Source organism: Agelaius phoeniceus, chromosome 2 (assembly GCF_051311805.1).
Source record: "Agelaius phoeniceus isolate bAgePho1 chromosome 2, bAgePho1.hap1, whole genome shotgun sequence".
In the NCBI taxonomy this organism is placed as follows: domain Eukaryota; kingdom Metazoa; phylum Chordata; class Aves; order Passeriformes; family Icteridae; genus Agelaius; species Agelaius phoeniceus.
The window spans coordinates 62,304,526-62,324,674 of record NC_135266.1 but is presented as its reverse complement, the minus strand read 5'-3'; the positions used below and the strand labels follow the sequence as shown (position 1 = coordinate 62,324,674).

Here is a 20,149-nt window from a genome sequence, read left to right as displayed (position 1 = left end):
ATTGAAGTTTTCTCCAGGAAACATGCAAATTGCCTGGCTTCTGGAGGTGTCTTCCTTCCACCACCTTCCAGCAATGGACCCAGCTTCAATTAGCATCTTTTCCTGTGTGAGTTAGTTGCTGTTTGCATCACTGGAATTACACTGGTGGGAAATTAATCTGATGACAGCTCCACCAAATCCTGTTAAGTTACTTTTGCTGTAATTCAGCTTCTTCAGCTATTTTTTGTGTCTTTTCATCTTATAGATCTGAATAGTGCTCTGCTTGTTGGGTGCTCTGGGAGAACCAGAAAATGAGCTAGCAGACAACCCAAAAATAGATATAAGCAGCTTCAGCTCATCTGAAGGAGTTGGGAAGGAATGTATAATATGTCCATTTCTTTAACTTGAGAGAGAAGCAGGGACAGGTGTTGATATCTGGTGTCGAACAGGGAGGGGCAGAGGAGACATTAAACCCCTCTTTCTCTTTTTGTCCCCTGTTAAATCTATGCCAGGCTTTGATATAAACTCCCATTCACAGAAATATTTCGCCAGCTAAACCTACAAAATCCTTATAGAGCAAAGGTGATGATTAATTGTTCCTTCTTTGCTGTTGTTCAGGAGATAAACATTCTTCTTCTGCCCTGCCCCTGTGCAGAGGGGCCAGTTAAAGTGCCCATGAGAGGCACTGCCCATCAAACCATCTGCGAGGAGTCTGATGGCCAAAGACACCTGGATGTGATGTCCTCACTTGCTGCAGGCAGCACGTGCATCAGGCAGCCCAGGCAGAAGGTTCACCCATTATTTCTCTCTCTTTTGACCTATTTTATGCGGAACATGTTGTGCTTCCCTTTGTTGTTCCCTGCTGGGTCGGTAGCAGGCAGCCTGGGAGCACTGTGCTCTCAGATCCCACGGGCAGGCACAAGCCCACCAGTGCTGGCCTCCCTGCTGGATCCCACAGCACCTCACTGGTTCCACAGCCACCAGAGTAAATCCTCCTGTTTGCAAATCTGCTTTCCAGAGGACAGCTTTCACAGTGAGGGGTACAGAATGCCCTATGAAGTCTAGGGCAGCACTTAAGCCAGAGATGTGACCTTTTCATTTATTTTTTTTCCCAGTGGCTTTGATTTTTTGCTCTGAGAGTTTTCAAGACTTTGGCTCCCAACCTTACCAAAGTAATTATGTGACTTTGTAAAAACAATTCACTTTTCAGCACTTCTCCAGCGCTGCCAACTTTTCACTGGCTTTATAGAAAATATTGCATTATTTGGTGCTTTGCCTGAACTTACATGGGCTTAATCAAAGAAGCTTATCCCTCGCTGTAGAATAAATCCCCGGCACCATCCCTGGGTCTGAAACTTTGAGCTGACCACAGCCCCTGCAGGCGTGGTGCCCCGCCTGCACCTCTCACCCCTCCATCCCTGCAAGGTGTAGCCCCCACAACACGATCGAGCCGTAGCATTGCACAACAATTCTCATTGTGGCTGTCTGCAGGACTCCTGCGAAGGGGCACAATGAGACATTCAGCAGCACAATGCGACATTGACGGGAGCGGCCGTGGGGTGGGAGCCGTGCCCCCTCCATGCACGGTGGCTCCAGCTGGCGTGGCACGTGCTCCCCGGTCACAAAACGCAGCCTCGTAGCTGCTCACACCGCTTAGGAGTGAAAATATTAAAGGGGGAAAAAAAAAAAAAGTTCAGCAAAGGAAGAATTAAAAATTAAGCCTTTCAAAAGGAAGCAAATAATTCGAATGAAAGTATTTAAAGGAAATTATTTTATCCCTCGGAAATTTTATCTATCCTCTGAAAAAAATAAATAAACAACGACCCCAGTAACTACTTTTTCAGGCTACGTTTTGCAGGCAGTTTTTATCTGCAGAAAGGATTAGCTTGTCCGTGGATGGAACGTGCTGCACACACCCTGTTCCCATGCAGATTCATGCGGCAGGGAGCTGCATTTCCAGCTCGGCTCTAGGACGTTTTTTCTGTTGCTAAATCAGATGACTGCAAAGACCATTAGAACAGTTTATCGCTGGAATCTGCAGGAACGTACTGTACCCAAAAGGAAAGTGTTCATTGACAGAGGAAGTGCAGGATCTGTGATCCTTGTAATTATGCAGATGATCCTCTCCAGAGGTCTGTGCTATGTGATCAGGTCCACAACGAAAGCTTTCGGCTACAACACTTTAACAGCCCACTGAAATCCAGCTGTTCCTGCTCTCCAGTCCACTTGGCTGCAGCCCTGACTGGCACATCAGCATGAATGGTTTTGTCTCTCACTGGGGACGTGCAAAACGTTGTCATCCGAGGGGCTCCTTGAAATTAAAGTGCTGCTTTTCCAGGCAGTTTGTGTTGCTGCTCTGCTGGGTCCTAGCAGAAGTTTGCACCTTGCAGCTCACTGGTAGTGAAGATATCAAACACACAGAGAGGGATGATTTTTGGAATTAAATGCTAGCATAGGCTGGCAGTATGCAGGTCAGTCTCTTCCTCCAAAAATCTCCAGTCAAAGCCTAGTTTAAGGAAAGATCCCTTAAAATTAATGCCTAGGTAAAAAGAAAACCTCCTCATCCCATGGCAATGTTTCTGCTCCATGTGCAACCTGGAGTAAGAGCTGCACATTTCCCAGCATGATGCCAAACTCACTCAGGTGCTGAAATGTCAGAAGGCTGCATGCAAGAAAACCACCTGGTGGAATTTACAACTATCATTTCTGGAAAGGCATTGAAGAAAGCAAAAATATTTGGGAAACAAAAGAGGTTGCCCTCAAGGGTTTGAAAGCTGTAGTACTGACGACCAAAACAGATTGTGCAAAATTGTGTACAAAATTGTGCAAAATTGTGTATGAAAAAATTGTGTAAGCCTTGCTGCCAGTTGGTTCCCAGCCTTGCCAGGTGAAAGCCATCCTCTTTCCACAAACACTCTATTCCCATAAAACCATGGCCTCACCAGAGAAGGCAAAGCATCTTAAGGTTGGAGGGCTGTAAACTTCTGGTGAGCCCAGGGAGGCTCTTCAGTGGGGAATATGATCCCTGTTGATCTTGAGGATACTGTAGCTGTTTCTAACCTCTGATGGTGTATCAGGGAGTTTAAAGAAACATCCAGCTGGGTTATGCCTCTCTGCATTCAGAAAATGATCCTGCCATCCCCCACTCCTCCCAGGGCAGGACCTGGTTGTGTATCCATTTGAAATAAGACTCAGCTCCTTCACTGTAAAACTTTACCCTCCAGTGGCCAGAACAGGTTGGGAGTAAGGAAATGCTGTTCCAGCTTTCCTGATAAGGACCCAGAGGAAGCAGAGAAAAAGTGTTTTTGCACAAGGCCATAAAGGACAACTGTTTCCAATCTGGGAAACAAGCCTGAATCTCTTGACTCTTAGTGCTCTCTCCTTTTTGGCAGTAACCTAACTCACTTTTCTGTCTCTGGGACTGCCTATCTCCAGGGCAGAGGACAGCTGAGCTGATGCAGAAGGAAGCTTTGGTGGCTGCATCTTGGAAGAGCTCCTCAGGTTTTTTATATGACTGAATGCAGCTGGCTGCAGTGCGGGAACTGCAATGACTTTAGGCCTGAGGTTTTGGTGTGAAATGGGCTGAACTAGCTTTTGGTAAAAACTGTGTACCCAAAACCTTCATTATTTGCAGTGCAGGTTGTCTGAGCCTGATGTGAGTTCACCTACGCAGCTCACTACAGAAAAAAGATTATAGTGAGTGAAAATAAGAATTTCAATAGTCAGGTACAGACAAGGAATGGCACATCAAATGCTACTTGCCTTCTGTCAGGTAGCATTAAAGGGAGCCAGAACACAGAGAGAAAAATCTTTCTGCATGTCTGAATCCCAGAGGAAGGACTAGATATGTCCTATTCCCACAGAATATTGTAAAATTGCAACAGGCAGCTTTGAGGTGAGAATGAAGGCTGTTCTGCAAAAGCACGGCTGGAAGACAAATTGCTGAAGGGTTAGGTGAATATTCAGAGCAGAAACCAGGATTTATTGGCAGGACACAGCCTCTGCATATTTTATCTTCCAACAGTCTATTGACACAGGGAAAGGCTTAGTTGAGCTAAATTGGGGTTGGAAGCCTATGAGATGAAGAGCTGTCTGTCCAGGAGCATCCCAGAGAGAGGTAATCCTATGGAAATGCATTTAACAGGGATGATAGGTTTTTCATATGGGAACAAGTGGCAGGGATTGCTTCCACAGGCACACCATAAAACAGAGGGAGGTCCAGCAGCACGAGGAAGCCTGGCTGAGCTGGCAGCACCCCTGCTTTCCTGCTCACCCAATCCACCTGCAAAGGTGTGGGGCTGGGAGAGAGCCTGGGGGAGCTGCGTGCTGGAGACAGCGGGGTCACCTCAGGTAAGGGAGGGGAATGTTTTCAGTGGTTATCACCCTGCTTTGGGGAAAGAGGAACAGGTCATTGTGATGATCAGTGGAAAAGCAGCTTTGCATCTCTGGCCTGGTTGCCACCTTTAGTGGGAAAAAATTGAAATGGTTTGTGCTGGCTGCTAATAAACATTTCATGTTTGTGAATTGTTTTTTTGGCTGCTCCAAGCTTCCTTCCAAGCCCAGTGGTCATCCACCCTTCCAGCTGTCTAAGCTGGGGGCCAGGACACCCCTTGAATTTCTGTCCCACCTGTGTAACACTTGTATTTTCCCTACTTTGCAGCTGTGGCTCAGAGCACTGCACACATGCCCCCGAGCTGTGGCATATGGCAGGGGAAGTGCTGCTCCTGCCAGGGACATGGGGAGCTGCTGCCCGAGCTCCAGCTCACACCCCTGGGGATCCTGGCTTAGCAAGAGTCAGCCCTGGGACTGGCCCGCTCAGGGGACACTTTTCTGATGGATCTGCAGCCCCTCATCAACATGGGAACTCCACTTTGCTTGTGGAGCAAGTGCACACAGTGCTTGAAGCATCGAAACGTATACATTTGTCTCTGTGTGTATATATGCATGAACAGATCAGAAGTCAAACAAAGCATTATAAATGTGCAGTGAAGAAATAACAATCTGGCTTCTTTGGTTAAACAGTTTGATTTACTGGGCTAAACAATAAGTTTTTTCCTCTATGCTACGTAATTGTTACTGGGAGGACACATCTGGTCGCTGAGTAGAAATGAACTTTTGCGATGTCAAAGCATTCAAAAATGTGAGGGAGCAGCAACTGTCAAACAGGATCAACATATAAAAAAGTCAGCCAGAAAGCTCAAATACATTTTTAATTATATATACTTTAAAAGGCTGACGGACAGCATGGCTCTTTAATATTATTGTGGCCAACTTATGACATTTATAGCTCTTCTCCTGTTTGGCCACTAGGAACTTGTCGGTTCCTGTTGAGAAATGATGCCTCAGAGACAGCAGCCACTTGAGGTGGAGATCTCAGGCCGTGTTGGAGATCACATGGAAAAATAAATTCATCTAAATAAATGGATAACTGCAGAGCAGAAAGTCAGTCTCCAATGAGGAAAACCTGGAGGGAGGAGCACCTCCTCCTCCTGCTCTTCAGCCCTTGTTGCTGATTGCAAAGCCAGGGACTCAGAAATGTTGTCTCGTGGCTGTCAGGACTTATCACTGTCGCAAACCGGGGGGAAAAAACCAAACAAACTCATGACAGAGTTAAGGAGATTAGAGGGACTGAGCAGTGAGATCTCATTTGGGTCTCCTACAGTTTTTTAATGAGGTATAAAAAAGGTCTTCAAAAGTAGACTTATTTTTGATTCCCTGCTTGTTTTACTACACTAGAAATTTAAATTTCCTTTGCTTTCCCAGGAAGACTCAACTGAGGAAGGATATCCAGCAGCACAGGAGTACTGCAACTATCATGAACCTCCTTTCTTCAGCCACCCAGGGCCAGGCCTCAGCTTGCTGCCTTCCTGGTCATCATCACCCACAGACAATACCAAAGAGCTGTGTTTTCAAAAGTGACCAGCAATTTCCCTCACTTGGCCAGTGACATCCTAAAAGGAGGTGAGGTTTCTGAAAGCAGCAAGCAAGCTGTGGAAGAAGCCAAGTAATCTGAAGGTTCTTCAATGTGGCGGCCAGAAATGAAGGCTTTCCACCAAAAAAAAACAAACCTAAAGTTCAAACTGAATGCAGAATTCATCTTTTCCTTTGGAAGAAATTACTCATAACACACTTTTCATGGGAGAAATATGGGATCTACCTGAGCTGTAGGGCCGTTGTATGTGCAGAGATTGATTAATGGTCATGGGGAGAAGAAGTTTGTGCCACCTTTAAAAATACACACTCACGTACCTCACACTTTTATATATACCTCACACAGCAGCTGGCCATGTCATAGAGATAAAAAACATCTGTTAAAATGGATTCTCTTACATGAACTGGGGCTTTCAAGCTGCTACACTTGTGCCTGTGTGTTACCATGGAGTATTGTCACAGCCAAACATGCAAGAAAGCATGAGTCCTGTCCCTTTGAAATTGGGAAATGAACTTTAAAAAGCATCCATTTTCTCAAGGAGACAAACCTCAAACCTGTTGAGAACTTAGTTTTCACTCTGTCTATATGGGAGTTACAACACTAGAAGGAAAATTACAATTTTTAAAGTATTTTTTTAAATTTAATTTTTCCTAAAAAACCCAAATGTAATATTTTTGTGCAATCCTGTGATTCCAGACAATGGTGCCTTATGGGATCCATCAAGTGATATTTATACTTAATTAGTGAGTCATAGAGACTGGAAACTGGATACATGATTATCTTATAGAAATGCAAACAAAGCACAAAGACCCTCAACTTTTCTTCACAGCAATGAAGAGCTTAATAAAGAAAAGATGTTAATACTAAAAATGCTGTATTTTGTCTTGCTTTGCTTCTAATACCAGACTTTGTAGCCTTCTGGTTTCCCCTACTGAAATGAAAAAGCATGAGGGGCACCTTTATAGCCTCCTTTCTGAAATCTCCTTTTTCTATGTAAAAAGCAACAACAACAACAACAATAAAATCAGTTCCTTGTGACAAAAGGTCTGGCTGTGTTTGAGCTCTGCCTGCCATACTAACAGCTTTTCATGGGGCAGTAGAGGTGGCACCTGGTGGTGAAGGTGCTGTCACCTTGACACTTCCAGTGTTGGGCTGTCAGCACTGCCCATGAAAGGGTGTCCAGCAAGGCTCCATGGGGCAATGCTCCAGAGCAGGGAGCCTGGGATTTTCGGGATTACAAAGGTGCCAAACACAGGAGATGAAGCTTTTATCTCCAGATTAGCCAATGGGCCTCTGTGCATTTTCTTGTGAAGGTGCATCAGTTCAATGAAACTGATACATGCCTTCTTGTCATCTGGTTCTAGCAGATGGTTGGTATTAAGGGAAAAGCATGATTGTTTTAGTTTCCACTCTGTTAGAGTTTATCACTCATTACCTTTGGAATTATGAATATATATTCAGCTATGTCAAAAATTTGGATGGAAAAATACATTGAGATACTCTAAAATATGCAAAATAAAGGAAAAGTAAACACTGAACCCTTTCTGAAGCTAACAGAGCTGCTTGTTCCCTGGTGCTGCATTCAGCACGGCCAATCTTCTTTCCAAAACCTGAAAAAATGGAATATGGGGAAACCACGGGGTGGAAATACAGGGACTGATTCTACAAATCTCACATTCCAGATTTATGAACTTGGAGCATGAGAGAAGCCTACAGGAGCCAAGGGCACTCACACAGGAGTTCATACAAAGCCTAGGGTATGGCCCCATGGCTCTTTGGTCCCTGCTCCATCAGCAGTGCAGGAGTGGGATGAGGCACTGAGGCACTGAACCAGACTAGCAGAAAGCCACTACCCATCACTTGCAGGGATGTTCCTTGGTGGTGGAAGGGCTGAAGGTGCACATCCTGGGTCCAGGCACACACTGGTGCTGGCCCATGGAGGAGATGGGAGCCAGGGGATGGAGGGGGAAGCAGGACAGAGGCAGCCCTGGCTCAGACTGATGGAAGTTTCATGCAATGGAAAGCAAAGTGCATGAGGCTGGAGCTGTATCCCCACCTACACAAAGGATTGCCCTGGGCACTGCACTAAATACGTTAAGCGATGATGAATATACATATTTTAAGATTAAATCTACTTCCTAATGGAACTTTTCACTGGCAACCTTTTCTTATTGTGCCTTTGAACTCCATGTGTCTGAACAACTGCTGCTGGGTGAAAACAGCTTCCCAAGTCAAAATAACATCAAAAGATTGAAGAAACATTCCCAACATCCAGAAAATGTTTTGGGTTTTATTTTGTATGGGTAAAACCAATGAAACCATAAAGCTCCCTCAGATTTAACTCTTGATCTGAGAAATTGGTTTAAAATGGATGAATTTTCACAGAACATCTGAATGAGTATGGTTGGAAGGGACCACTGGAGGTCATCTGATCCAATCTCCCTGATCAGCAGGGTCCCCTAGAGCACATTATTCAGGATTGTATGCAGGTGGTCTTTGAGTATTTCCAGCAAAGAAGGTTCCACCACTGCTCACACACACTCACAGTAAAGTTTTTGCTCCTGTTCAGGTGGAAATTCCTGTGTTCCAGTTATTGCCCATTGCCTCTCATCCTATTGCTCAGCACCACTGAGAAGAGCCTAGCTCCATCCTCCCTTCAGACACTTAGAGACACTGATGAAGTCCCTGTCAGTCATCTCTTTTGATGCTGCACAGGCCCAGCTCTCTCAGCCTTTCCTCATAGGAGAGATGGTCCAGTTCCTTATCCATCTCTGTAGCTCTCCACTAGACCTGCTCCAGGAGCTCCCTGTCTCTCTTGTGCTGAGGAGCCCAGAACTGGACACAGCACCCCAGATGTGGCCTCAGCAGGGCTGGGTAGATGGGCAGGATCACCTCCTTCAACCTCCTGGCAATGTCCTTCCTAATGCATCCCAGGATACCATTCACCTTCCTGGCTACAATGGTGCAATGCTGGCTCATGGACAGCTTCATAGAACATCCTTAGCTGGTCCATCCATCCATCCATCCATCCATCCATCCATCCATCCATCCATTTATCCAGAGTCCAGGCTGAGCTGTTACATAACTTTTCCAGGAACTGATGCGGGTCTGACTGGCCAGTTGTTTCCTAGGTTCTCCTTCTTGTCCTTTTTTGAATACTGGAGTGATGTTTGTTTTCTTCCAGTGCTCAGGCACCTCTCTTGATTGCCATGACCTTCCAAAGGTGACTGAGAGTGGCCCAGCAATGACATCTGCCAGCTCCCTCAGCAGTCATGGATGTATCCTACCAAGACCCATGGACTTGGGGATACTGAGTTTGACTAAATGGTCTCGAACCCAACTCTTCCCAACTGAGGGGAAATCTTCTTTTGTCTGGACCTTCTCCCTGGTCTCCTGGGTCAGAGATTCCTGGGGGCTGGCCTTGGCAGTGAAGATTGAAGCAAGAAGGCGTGCAACATCTCAGCCTTTCTACAATCTATGTTGCAATGGTTCATTTTCCATTCAGTAGTGGGCCTACATTTTCCCTACTAATAATTTTGCTGTTGATGAGTTTGAAGAAGCCCTTCTTGTTATCCTTGACAACCTTAGCCAGATTTAACTCCAAGTGAGCCTTGGCCTTTTTCATTGAATTTCTGTGTACTCTGATACTATTCCTTTAATCTTCCCAGGTAGCCTGTCCCTGCTTTCACCTCATGTATCTCCTGCTTATGTCCTATTTTCTCTCTGGGAATCCTGTTACAAGTGGGAGACTTCATGGAGGGGAAAATAGCCACAGTACAAGACTATCTCCTTTTCCTTGATGTTACAAAATGCTTTTGAATTCTATTCTCAGTCTGGCTGAAGACTTTAGAATTGGGCTTTAGCTGCAGGGTCCCACTCCAGTACTTTTTTCCCAACCTGCTTTCGAATGTAGAATAAAATGCTCTTGAAGTCTTCTGACAAGAGGCAGCAGCTTCATGATGTGGTACTACACAGATACTTCCTCACCACAAAATCTTGACAGCATATTGAGATCCCAATTTGAAGACACCATTCTGGTGCCATCCAGCAGTGTGGTGGTGCAGGGTCACCAAAACAAGACTGTCCATACAGGCTGCAGCCCCCTGGTCCCCTCTGAGGTGTGGTGCCACCCCCACCCTTCTCTCCAGCCCCAGGCAGGGCCAGAGCTGGTGGTGGGTCCTTGAAGAAGTTTGGGTGTCAGCCTGGCTCTGGTTTCCTGTAGATGGCACTGACTGATGAAGGGAGGGTAAAGGGTGGTGAGGACAACCATGACATACTCCCAGTGATGCAGGGTGGCTGCTCCGGCCTCTTGCCCACGTGATGTAAAGCACGTAAGGGAGGAACTCATGCAGGGATAAAATGGATGGTCTAAAGTGGCAAAAAAGTGGAAGGTCCAAAGTGGGGAAAAACCCACTTTGGAACTCCACTGTGACTCTGTGCACATTGAAGCTGATTAGTCCATCCCTGTAGGCAGGGGAGGATGTATTCCCACTACCACATCTAAGGATCTCATAATGAAGATCAGGAAAACCACCAAATGGAACAATTCCTTTGCCAGCTCTCTCATCTATCTGGACTCTGTCTTTTCCCCTGGAACAGGGCTAGCTGAAGGGGATGGTCCTACAGCTTTTCCCAGCTCATTTCAGAGAGCATCAGCTGCATCCCACTGGACCTGTTGACCGGGGATGAATTCTGTAGGTCCTCTGAAGTGCCTGCTTGGACATAAATTCCCCTGGAGACAGCAGTAGCTTTGCTGCAGAAAGCTGGAAGCAAGGACAACAGAGCAGGCTTTTTTTCAGAGGCAGTAAAACTTTTTCTTAAAATATGTCAATAAATGAGAGAACTGTGGGGTTTTAAAAGCAGGAAGATGAGAGGCTGAGTCAGACAGGGTTGCTGACCACAGCTCTGCCTGCAAACTGGGAAATGAAAAGAAAATAATTTCTGCACTATAGAAATATCTAATTATCATCTGCCATCTCAAATGCCTCCAAAGAGAAACTCCTGCAGAGACCTTTAAAGCTCTTTTAGTACAGAAAGCAGGAAAATATTCTGTGAGATTGAACCAAGATGCAGAATGTGATCATATAAATCTCATGTCTTGGAGCCCAGCCCAGATGCTTCTGACTTTGTTGTTTTTCGCAGCAGTTTAGCAATTCAGCAGAATCACTTTTGCAGTCCTAGATCTACTGGTTTTGGTAGTGGTGGTCCTTGAACTAATTGCTTGTGTAAATAAACATTTAAAAACATAGAGGAGGAGGACTAAGATAGTTGTGGGGAAAAATAAAAAGGAATTCCTATCTGCTTCCAGCAATATATCTGGGGGTTAGAAATAATCATTCTTTATTGAATTCACAGAGGCTTTATCTTTAGAGAGGATAAAACCTGCTAAGCCTTCAGTTCCTGACACATCTCTTTGGAGCAAGAAGAGAGTGATAGCAATTAACAGGGAGGTCTCTGGCAGTGCCGATGGACAGGGGCTTTTCTGTGCCTTTTAATCTTTGAGCCCCCTAAGAGAGAGGAAGTGGTGAGGTAGGCAGTGCACAGCCCAACAAAGGTAATTATTGCTAATGAAAACAGAACAGCACAACCACCACTCCAGTGAAACCATCCCAGGCAGCGTGGGAGGCTCTGGGCTCGTTATCAACCTTCCAGAAACCCTCGGTGACGTTCACCAGGAGTGGGTTGGTGTGATTCCCACGGCACTGCCACCATCACCTGTCCCGCTGGCAGCAGCGCCAGGGAGCCTTGCGAAAGGCCCAGAGGTGCGGATCAGCCGTGTGGAAAACACCTTTGGTGGGCCAGACCTTCATTTTTCCCTCTTGGAATATGTTTTAAATGAAGCAACTCTGGCGAAAAGAGGAGCGCGAGCAAACATTTAGAGCTGTTTATTGAATAAAACAAGGTTTTACAGGAGCATTATCGTCCCGGGACACAATGGCCATTGCTGTTTTTGTTGGTAAGTACCCGTGTGATTTAAAGCTGCTGACAGCACCAGACGCTCACAATGAAATCATCTCTCCCTCCCCTCGCCGCAGTTCAGGCAGACACTCATTTGTATGTATGGGTTCAGCCTGTCTGCTCCGGCTGGCCAAAGAGACAGATACTAATGGCATATGTTAATTACAACCCAACAACTTCCTTTCATTCGGGTGTTTATTAACATTCTCACTTCTGCCCGCGGAGGCAGCTGGCGGGAGATGCTGGGGCGGCCGGGGATCACACGCGATCTCCTCCGATCTGGGATGTGCGCTGCATTGCGCACGGCAGCCCGACCGGGAGCCCGGCATCCCAGCGCTGACTTTGCTCCCCCTCCGCTTCTCAGGCTGCAGAGGGGCTGGAAGGAAGAAGGGAGCTCAGAAGGAAACTCCAGCCACCGCTGCTGGGCGGCCCCACGTGCGGCTGTGCTCGGAACCTGGCGCTTCGCTGGTAACGCCTTGGCGCAACAGCCCCAAAGAGCTGGGAAACAGCTCAATAATTCGGAATTTAGGGGGATCATAAAGGATCTGGTGTAAGCAGCGAATGCAGCCAAACGGGTTTTGCTGGGAAGAAGGGGAATTGTCATCTCACCTGGAGCCAGAATCCATCTACTCTCCTGTCCAATTGCTGACTGTAATTGGAGACAAATACTTCAAAGGCAAATGCATGAAACATTCAAAGGGACAATTCAGGTGTTTACCTTCCTCTTCACAACTGGCTTGTGACATTGGAAAAATGAGATAAAAGTTTACTTTGTAAGAAAGAAAGGATATCAGATATTCATTTCTGAACCCCTCATCCTTATTAAGACCTATCAGCGATTTCTTATGGCAAGGTGATGCAAGATGATCAGGTAATTCTGCAATACATTTTTAAAAATTCCCCAAATCTCTTTTCAAGTTGTTGTGCTTCAATTTCACGCAACTTTATTAATAATCACTGTGCTGGCCAGGAGTCCTGTCTTTTGCGGGACTCGGACTTGCAGTTGTATAGAGCAAACCCACCAGCTCACATATAAAACAAGCAGAGTCAGACACAGGACCACAAAGGAGAGCAGTGTGAGCAGGCTATTCTCTGCCACCTTTGAAGAAAATTGTATTAATCAAAAGACATTTTCAGGAGCAGTTTCTAGGAGGCAGCTGTGTGGCTGATGGGAAGCTTTGAGGCAGCATGAAAGAAAAATAGGAGAGTTCCTTTGCTTTTGTTTTCAGACTGGGTTTGATGCACGTCAAACCCCGTGTAAGATAAGTCTGAGTATTCCTGGCATTCCTCTCAGCAGGCATCAGGCTGCCTTTGGCATCTGGGGACTTCATATAGCATTGTGCTGCCCTGGTGACTGTGAGTTGTTAAGTCCCCACATAATTCCCTACAGCCTTCACTCATCTGGAAGTAAAGCATAATTAGCAATTTTTGTTATCTCACTATTTAACCCTTCTATGGAGTTTGTGTTTTGTACTATTCATTTACAAATAGCCAAGCCAAAATGATACATCTGCTTTTATTTGTTGAGATGTGCAAAGAATTATAGTAGATCAGTAAGACAAAACTTAGAAGCTTTCTTTTCTTTCTGTATCCTGTTTATCTTCCTGAGGTTAATTACTTTAGTGGTTTGGCCCATTGCACTGCACAACATAAATAAAAATAAGATTAAAAAAATATAATAAAAAAATAAAGTCTCTGATACCATGTAGGTCATAATGTAAAAGGCCACTTGAGGAAATTTGATTTTTGTGTGCAGTTCATTCTCAAATTTCTGCATTTGTTCCTGGAGGCTGTTCTTGAGCAATTCAGAGTGAATGTGGAGAATCTGCAGGGTGAAGCTAGGCAAGGGGGCACTTCTCTGTGGCCTACAGCACTTTTTGCCCTAGAGGAGGCAGAGAATGGTTCCTCCCCTTCCCTCCTTCATGGGACACTAAGACATAAATACCTCTGCCTCCAAGGAGCTGCTTGTGTGGTTTTTCTTCTTTATGCTGACCCAGGGCAGGGCTCTGAGGCGTCTGAGGTCTCACCAGCACTGAAGAAGTCATATCTGGGATGGGTAAGCCAGAACAGTAGAATGAACAACATTTTTTTCACTGTTTACATCCAGCAAAATCCCCACACAATCACTTGTCACAGAGTACCAAGCACAGCCCCAAAATCATGTCAGAAGAGCAAGGGTTCTTGGTTTAGCAGCCTCTATTGAAAACTACTTTGTTTCTTGTTTAAAGACAAGACATTTATTTATCTGGTTGTACATTGTTCTCACTCCCCATGCTACTGGACTGATGGGACATTTCAGTTATTTATTGACATGTAGCAAAGCCAAAGCCTTTGGATACTACAGTGAGGAGTTTGCATTGTCCCAATCCTCTGCAGAAACTGTCCACTAGACAGAGGGAATTTAATTTCTTTCTTACAGTGAAAAACAATCCTGTACTGCAACAACCACGTAACCAGGAGGTGTCCACAGGGCTGGGTTTTAACAACAGCTCACAAATGAGTGCTAAATTGTCCATCATTATCTCAGGGCAAGGGCAGTCATGCCACCTGCATACACCCATGGGCAATCTCACCATGAAGGGATTGTTTCAATGCTCTGTGTCTAATTTTTGTATTAACAGAAATGATAAAATTAAAACAGGAATGTCCTTGGATGGCTTCTGCTGTGTTCTGTTTTCACAGGATCAACTGCCCTGAGTGGGAATCTCTGGTTGGTAAATCCCAGCTATCATATAGGAGTTCTAGCTTGTGCTTCTTGTTCCCATGTCCACAGCCACAAACCACACAGAACAGCCCCCTGCCTCCTGAATTCTGCCTTTTGTGTGCATCCACTGAGAAACCAGGATGCAGGGTTTTTCTAGCCCTGAGTTTTCCACTGTTTCTGGTATATCCCCTACCCAGCTCAGTACGTGTAAATTCATCAGCAGAAACAGATCAAACTGGTAGGCTGATACAGGCAGTACAAGAGGAATTGATAAGAGTTTGTCATTGGCCATGGTGGATGGGATGCATTAGGTGAAGCAAATGGGGCCCATCTTTGCAGCAAAGCCTGGTGACACCTGTCAGCCCTCTTCTCATCTCTGTGCTGGCCCATGTCCTCACTGGTCCCAGGTGGAACCAAGCACTTTGATCAACAGGAGCCCTCTGGACAGCCCAGGCTCCCCAGGGGTGACTTGTAAGGCATGACCTCATCTCGGGTTCTCTCACTGGTCAGAGTGACCCCGAGATACATCAGAAAATCTCTTTTCCCAGCACGGCAGTTGAAGAAGGAGTCAGAGCTCTTCATTTCTCGGTCTCAAGGTTGTTTATTGTTCCTTATCTATAAAATTCTTTCTCCTGTCCTGCCAAGGTTCACTCAGCAAGACAGTCAGAGACACTCTGGCCACCTCTGGGATGGTGTTATCTTTTTATACTAAAAACAAGGTGTACAATATTTACAATTACTGTCCAATACCCATCACCTTTGTTAGACAGGGAGCTTCTACTCTAAACCAATCTAAAAGTGCCAACATCACAGATGGAGGCCAAGAAGAAGAAGGAGAAAGGCTGGACACGCCCAGATTCCTCTGTCTTGCCCCCTGAACCCCCATTCTAAAAACCCCAAAAAATCTATTTTTCACCCCATGACAAACTGATTATTATTCTACTTATACTTTTGTGGCTTGCAGATCCTCACATAAGGTTGGTAACTTTTTCCATGGGTCATAATCAAAGTCACAGGCATCTTGGGCTCTGTGCCAGGGTCTCTGAGCCCCCTGGCAAGGGTCCTGGCAATCCAGGACAGCCAGAGGAATGTCCTGAATTCTGACAACCTCAGATATAATTTTCTAGCCTGAAAGCCCAAACACTTTGAGGATCAGGCCTCTTCTTTCCTCCTTCCTGCACTACATATCAGAGAACCAAGGACTGAAACAAATAAAATACTGAGTTTCCAGTAAAAACATCCCCACTAAGTCTTAAAGGAATTTGGGATATATTTTTCTGGACTGCTAAGCACAGTGATTGCATCAGTCTGGAAAATAAAAGCTGTGGACCTGAAATCTTGAATGAGGAGCAGGAAGCACTGGCTGAACTGATAACTGGGACATTGCTTTAAAACAACCTGGTGAATACAGCAGGCCAGCAAGGCTAAGGCAAAGGTGGGCTGTGCCTCTTCCATCATCTATTAGCTCCCCTGCAGTAAAGAGAAGAACAAATTCAAAACCAGGCTTACATTCTTAGTTGCATTTTAAAAATGCTCCTCAGATAACTGGATAGGTGTGTGGGTAAAATTCAGACATGGATAAAAGTTGCCAGCGAGAGTGTAAAGCAGGAGTTCACTTGCCATGTGGCAAAGGCAGCACTTGGCTACTGGTGTCCTGATGGGCAAAGAAGGAGGAGGGGAAGAGAAAAGGAAATATGCTGAAGACATCAATTTGTCCAGGTTAATTGAAACTAGAAAAACCTGTGAGGCACTTCAGAGATGAGGTCAAAGTAGTCTGAGGAAGCCTAGAAAGAGCAATAAAAAGATTTGAGGAGCGGAAGAGACTGAAAGATGAAAAGGCTCAGGTGAGAGTGATGGTAGATATGAAAGAACCTGACAGAATGACTTGAGATAATACAGAATATGTCAGCTAAAGTAACATAGAGAATTTAAGCTGAACACGGTATTTCCTTTTATTTAACACAAGAGAAAAGTGACATCAGATGAAAATGAAAGATGATGGGTATAAACATCCAAAAAAGAAAAACTGCTTTTCAGAACAGTGTGCACCTCCACTGCCATAACTAAATAGGTGGGCTTTTTTCATTCTGCCTAAATACAGGGCAATGCCCATAGGTGTGTGACTTCATTTTTCTCTCACAACACTAACAGAAATGCTTCATGCATGGAAATGGTTTTCATAACGTAGTGTTCGAAGAGATAATTCATCTGAATTCCAGGAACAGCTTGCATTTACATGAGTAATAGGCCCAGCAGGTATGTCAAGAGAAAAAATGCTCTAAAAGCCACCCTACTTTGAGGTGTGATACAACCAGTAATTGCCTAAGATTAGCAGGAAAAAAAAATCCCCTGAACTATGTACTCCAAATGTACCTGATTCTAGGATCCTTTCACTTTCCTTTAGCACAAAACATTTCTGGAAGCAAATACATCAGCTGAGTTAATTAGGAGGCTGGGACCTATGTCCTTAGCAACCTCTGCAGTCAGGGGGAATGCAGTGCACATGCTACAGGAAGAAAAATAAAATCCCATTTTATAAAGCCTCTCTTAAGACAGTGAAAATACATGCAAACCTGATGGACAAGACCCCAGTGAAAACTTTCCCTCCAAGTATCCCCCCTGGAACCCCAAATATTCCCACAGGCCAACAGACCCAAACCCAGTGAAGCTGTGTTTTCCTCAGGAGAAATGAGAAGCCCAGTGGCCAGGGTGGCAGAGTTGGGTCCCCAAACCCAACCCACCCAACTCAATCCAACCCAATCCAACCCAACCCAACCCAACCCAACCCAACCACACCACACCACTTTCAGCATCTGAACTGCAAAGGGAGGACACTGTAACACCTTTGACAAAGCAGCCAGCAGCCACAGCCACAGGGCAGAGCACAGACTCCCAGCTGAGTAAGTCCTTGCTACCCTGCAAGACTAACTCTGAAGCCACCAGGGAAGGTTACACTTCACTGGGAAAGTTGCCAAGCAGTTGTATCCCAAAGTAAGGGAAAGTGAAAGTGTCACAGTTTAGACATCTCTTCTTACAATGCTGTTCACCTACCTCACAAAATTCCTTTTTTGCCCTTTAATAAGTGCATTGTTTGTTCCCACCCATTTTGGGAACGTTTTAAGAGTGGCTTCCCCTCGGACAGCATAACCTGGTACTTCCCAGGTTGCTGGTTCTGAGCTCAAGCTGGAGTGCTTGTAGTGATTCCCTTACACTTGAACAGAGCCCTGGCTGCTGCCCACCCAGTCCTGCAGAAGGGTTCCATACACATGACTCTTATTCATTCCCTCGGAAAAGCTGAGCAAGCTTTGTCTCCGTGAGCGGATACAGTATCTCATTATGATCTGGAAGGATCGTTCTCAGAGATTCAGCACTGGGATGACAAATCCGTAAACTCCTTTGGGATCTGTTTCTTTGTAAATACACAGACATGACTCATTACACTAATGTAGTTATGTGTGAAAATTCAAGGGGAAAATATAACCCCAAACCACCTTCATAAGAAAATAAGCTGCAAAGCCAAACATTACTGCATGCTTTTTTTTTTTTTTTTGCCTGGCTATCAGCAGTTTACAAGTTCCCTCTTGTTGGCCCTTGGGAAACAGCACATCCTGAGACTATGAGCACCAGGCAGTTCAAAGCAATGCCAACACTCTTCAGTGTGATTAAAAAAGCAAGCTTGCTGATATTTGCTGGAATTATCCATTGGCCTAGATAGTCCATGAATTCCTTTCTGTATGCCATGTTGTCTGACCCTTGCAGGACTGAGTGTTTATCCCCTGTGATGCCTGTGGCTCTTGTCCTTGCTAAGGGCTCCCAGGTCTCATCCTGCTCCCCAGCAAGCCCTTGGAGCTCTGATGTTGCAAGTCCTCTGCTAATGGGCTGTGCACTGGTGCTAAAGAGGTTCAGAACACTGACCACAGAGAGGATGGGCCACTTGTTATTTTTCTAATTAATTCAAGAAGTAATCACACAGCAGCATGCTCTGAAGACAGCCCATCTAACAACCCTGTTAAGAAGTCTGCACAAATCTGTCCCCTCTGCATTCACCCCTGAGTATTTTTCCCTGCTTTTTGCAACTCATTTGAACAAAAGATGGCAAAAAAATCTTGTTCTACCAGCTGCTTGTGTTCTCCCCCATGGCAGCTCATCCTGTACATTAGCTCCTTCTGCTGTTTTAAATCATTTGGCATTCCTTTTGGGCCCACCCATCCCGCATACCCTGAGCTTAAATTCTTGACCCCTACTGGGGGATGACATTAGCTCTCTGCTTCACTGCCTCTCCCATCTTAGTCAAAGCTTATCTAAACCCACAGTTGCTCATATCTCCGATTTCTCTTTTTCTTTTGGTTATAACACTCTAATTAGAGCCTTGAAGCATACAGAGATGTGATTTGCATGAAAGCCACTATTCAAAATGAAACTGGTTCCCAACCCATGCAGCTTAGCAGCAACATTCGAAGGCGATAAGTTATTTAGAGCCCTCACTTCTCACCATTATTTTTTAAACACTCAAAGCCCCATTCATCTGCGCTTTTCTAAAGGATTGGAGCTAGTTTCACTAGTTTTTCTGGATGGGTAGTACCCTCATAGCTCTGTACCGTGTTAAATAAACTCCAGAAGAGTTTCCACATTCCTCTTCAGTGTGTATGTATTTACTTGAATGTGTATCACCTGTTCCCCAGCTCACACAGTGGATGTCTATCCTGTATGTTAAAACACAGAAAATAAGGCCATCATGATAAACATCTGCACTCACCACTTTCTTGCTCCTCCAAAGAAGCTTATTAAAAAAAAAAAAAGACAGAAAAAAATCATATCAGAGAGGTAGGTAACTTTAAAGTGAAGTACTAACAGTAATGATGAAGACATCTTATTATAGTTACCAGTTATTATTAAATATTAACTAAAATTAAATCTGGAAAGTTTGTAAACACCCTATTTACATACCCAAGAGTTGTCTTATGTTCAAAGCCTCCCCTCAGAAGAAAAGCAGCTCCCAGTGCCATTTGGCATGAAGGGGACATAAGTTACGGAAGACCTGACACGAGGAATTTGTGCTGTGGCGATTCATGGTGCCAATGCTTTCCACGTAACTCTCCATTCGTGGCCTGCTTGGGGAACAGGATGTGTCCCAGGCACTGGAGAAAAGCCAGAAAAGGGCCATTTATTGGTAGCATATTCAAAGCAACATTTGCAAAACAAATTCAGCACAAACAAAATCTGGCCCAAACAATGTTGACAAATCCTCACTTGTGCTGTCCATGGAGAGCAAGTCCTTGCTGGGGCACTCTGGCTGGGCTCTGTGAATGTCCTGCTGCCTGTAAGGATGCTTTACCCATCCTAAAACTGTGAGAACTCCCAGCACGCTGAATGCATGGCTAATCCCATGGGAAGCTTTCTGCACTGTGCTGTTTCAGCAGCCAGCCAGGCAACAGCAAATTGGTTGTGCAGACCCAAGCGTTTCCCTGTCCCGCTGCCTTTGAACAGGCAAGGATGAAGAACAAACTTCTAATGAATGGACTTCAGAGCACTGAATGTGCCCCTGGCTGGAGCGGTGCAGCTCCGCTGGCCTTGGG

General features: G+C 45.2%; 1 long non-coding RNA gene across 2 annotated transcripts; it reads right to left on the bottom strand.

The window, feature by feature from the left end:
• Positions 1-11,809: 11,809 nt before the first annotated feature.
• Positions 11,810-19,936, bottom strand: LOC143693468 (uncharacterized). Of its 2 annotated transcripts, XR_013181165.1 has the most exons (4): positions 19,824-19,936; positions 19,521-19,711; positions 19,330-19,353; positions 11,810-13,916 (listed from the first exon to the last, which is right to left on the bottom strand). It is a non-coding gene; the product is annotated as an uncharacterized LOC143693468 (long non-coding RNA). The 2 variants fall into 2 exon arrangements; XR_013181166.1 differs by lacking the exon at positions 11,810-13,916 and having other exon boundaries at positions 18,163-19,353.
• Between the last annotated feature and the right edge of the window lie 213 nt (positions 19,937-20,149).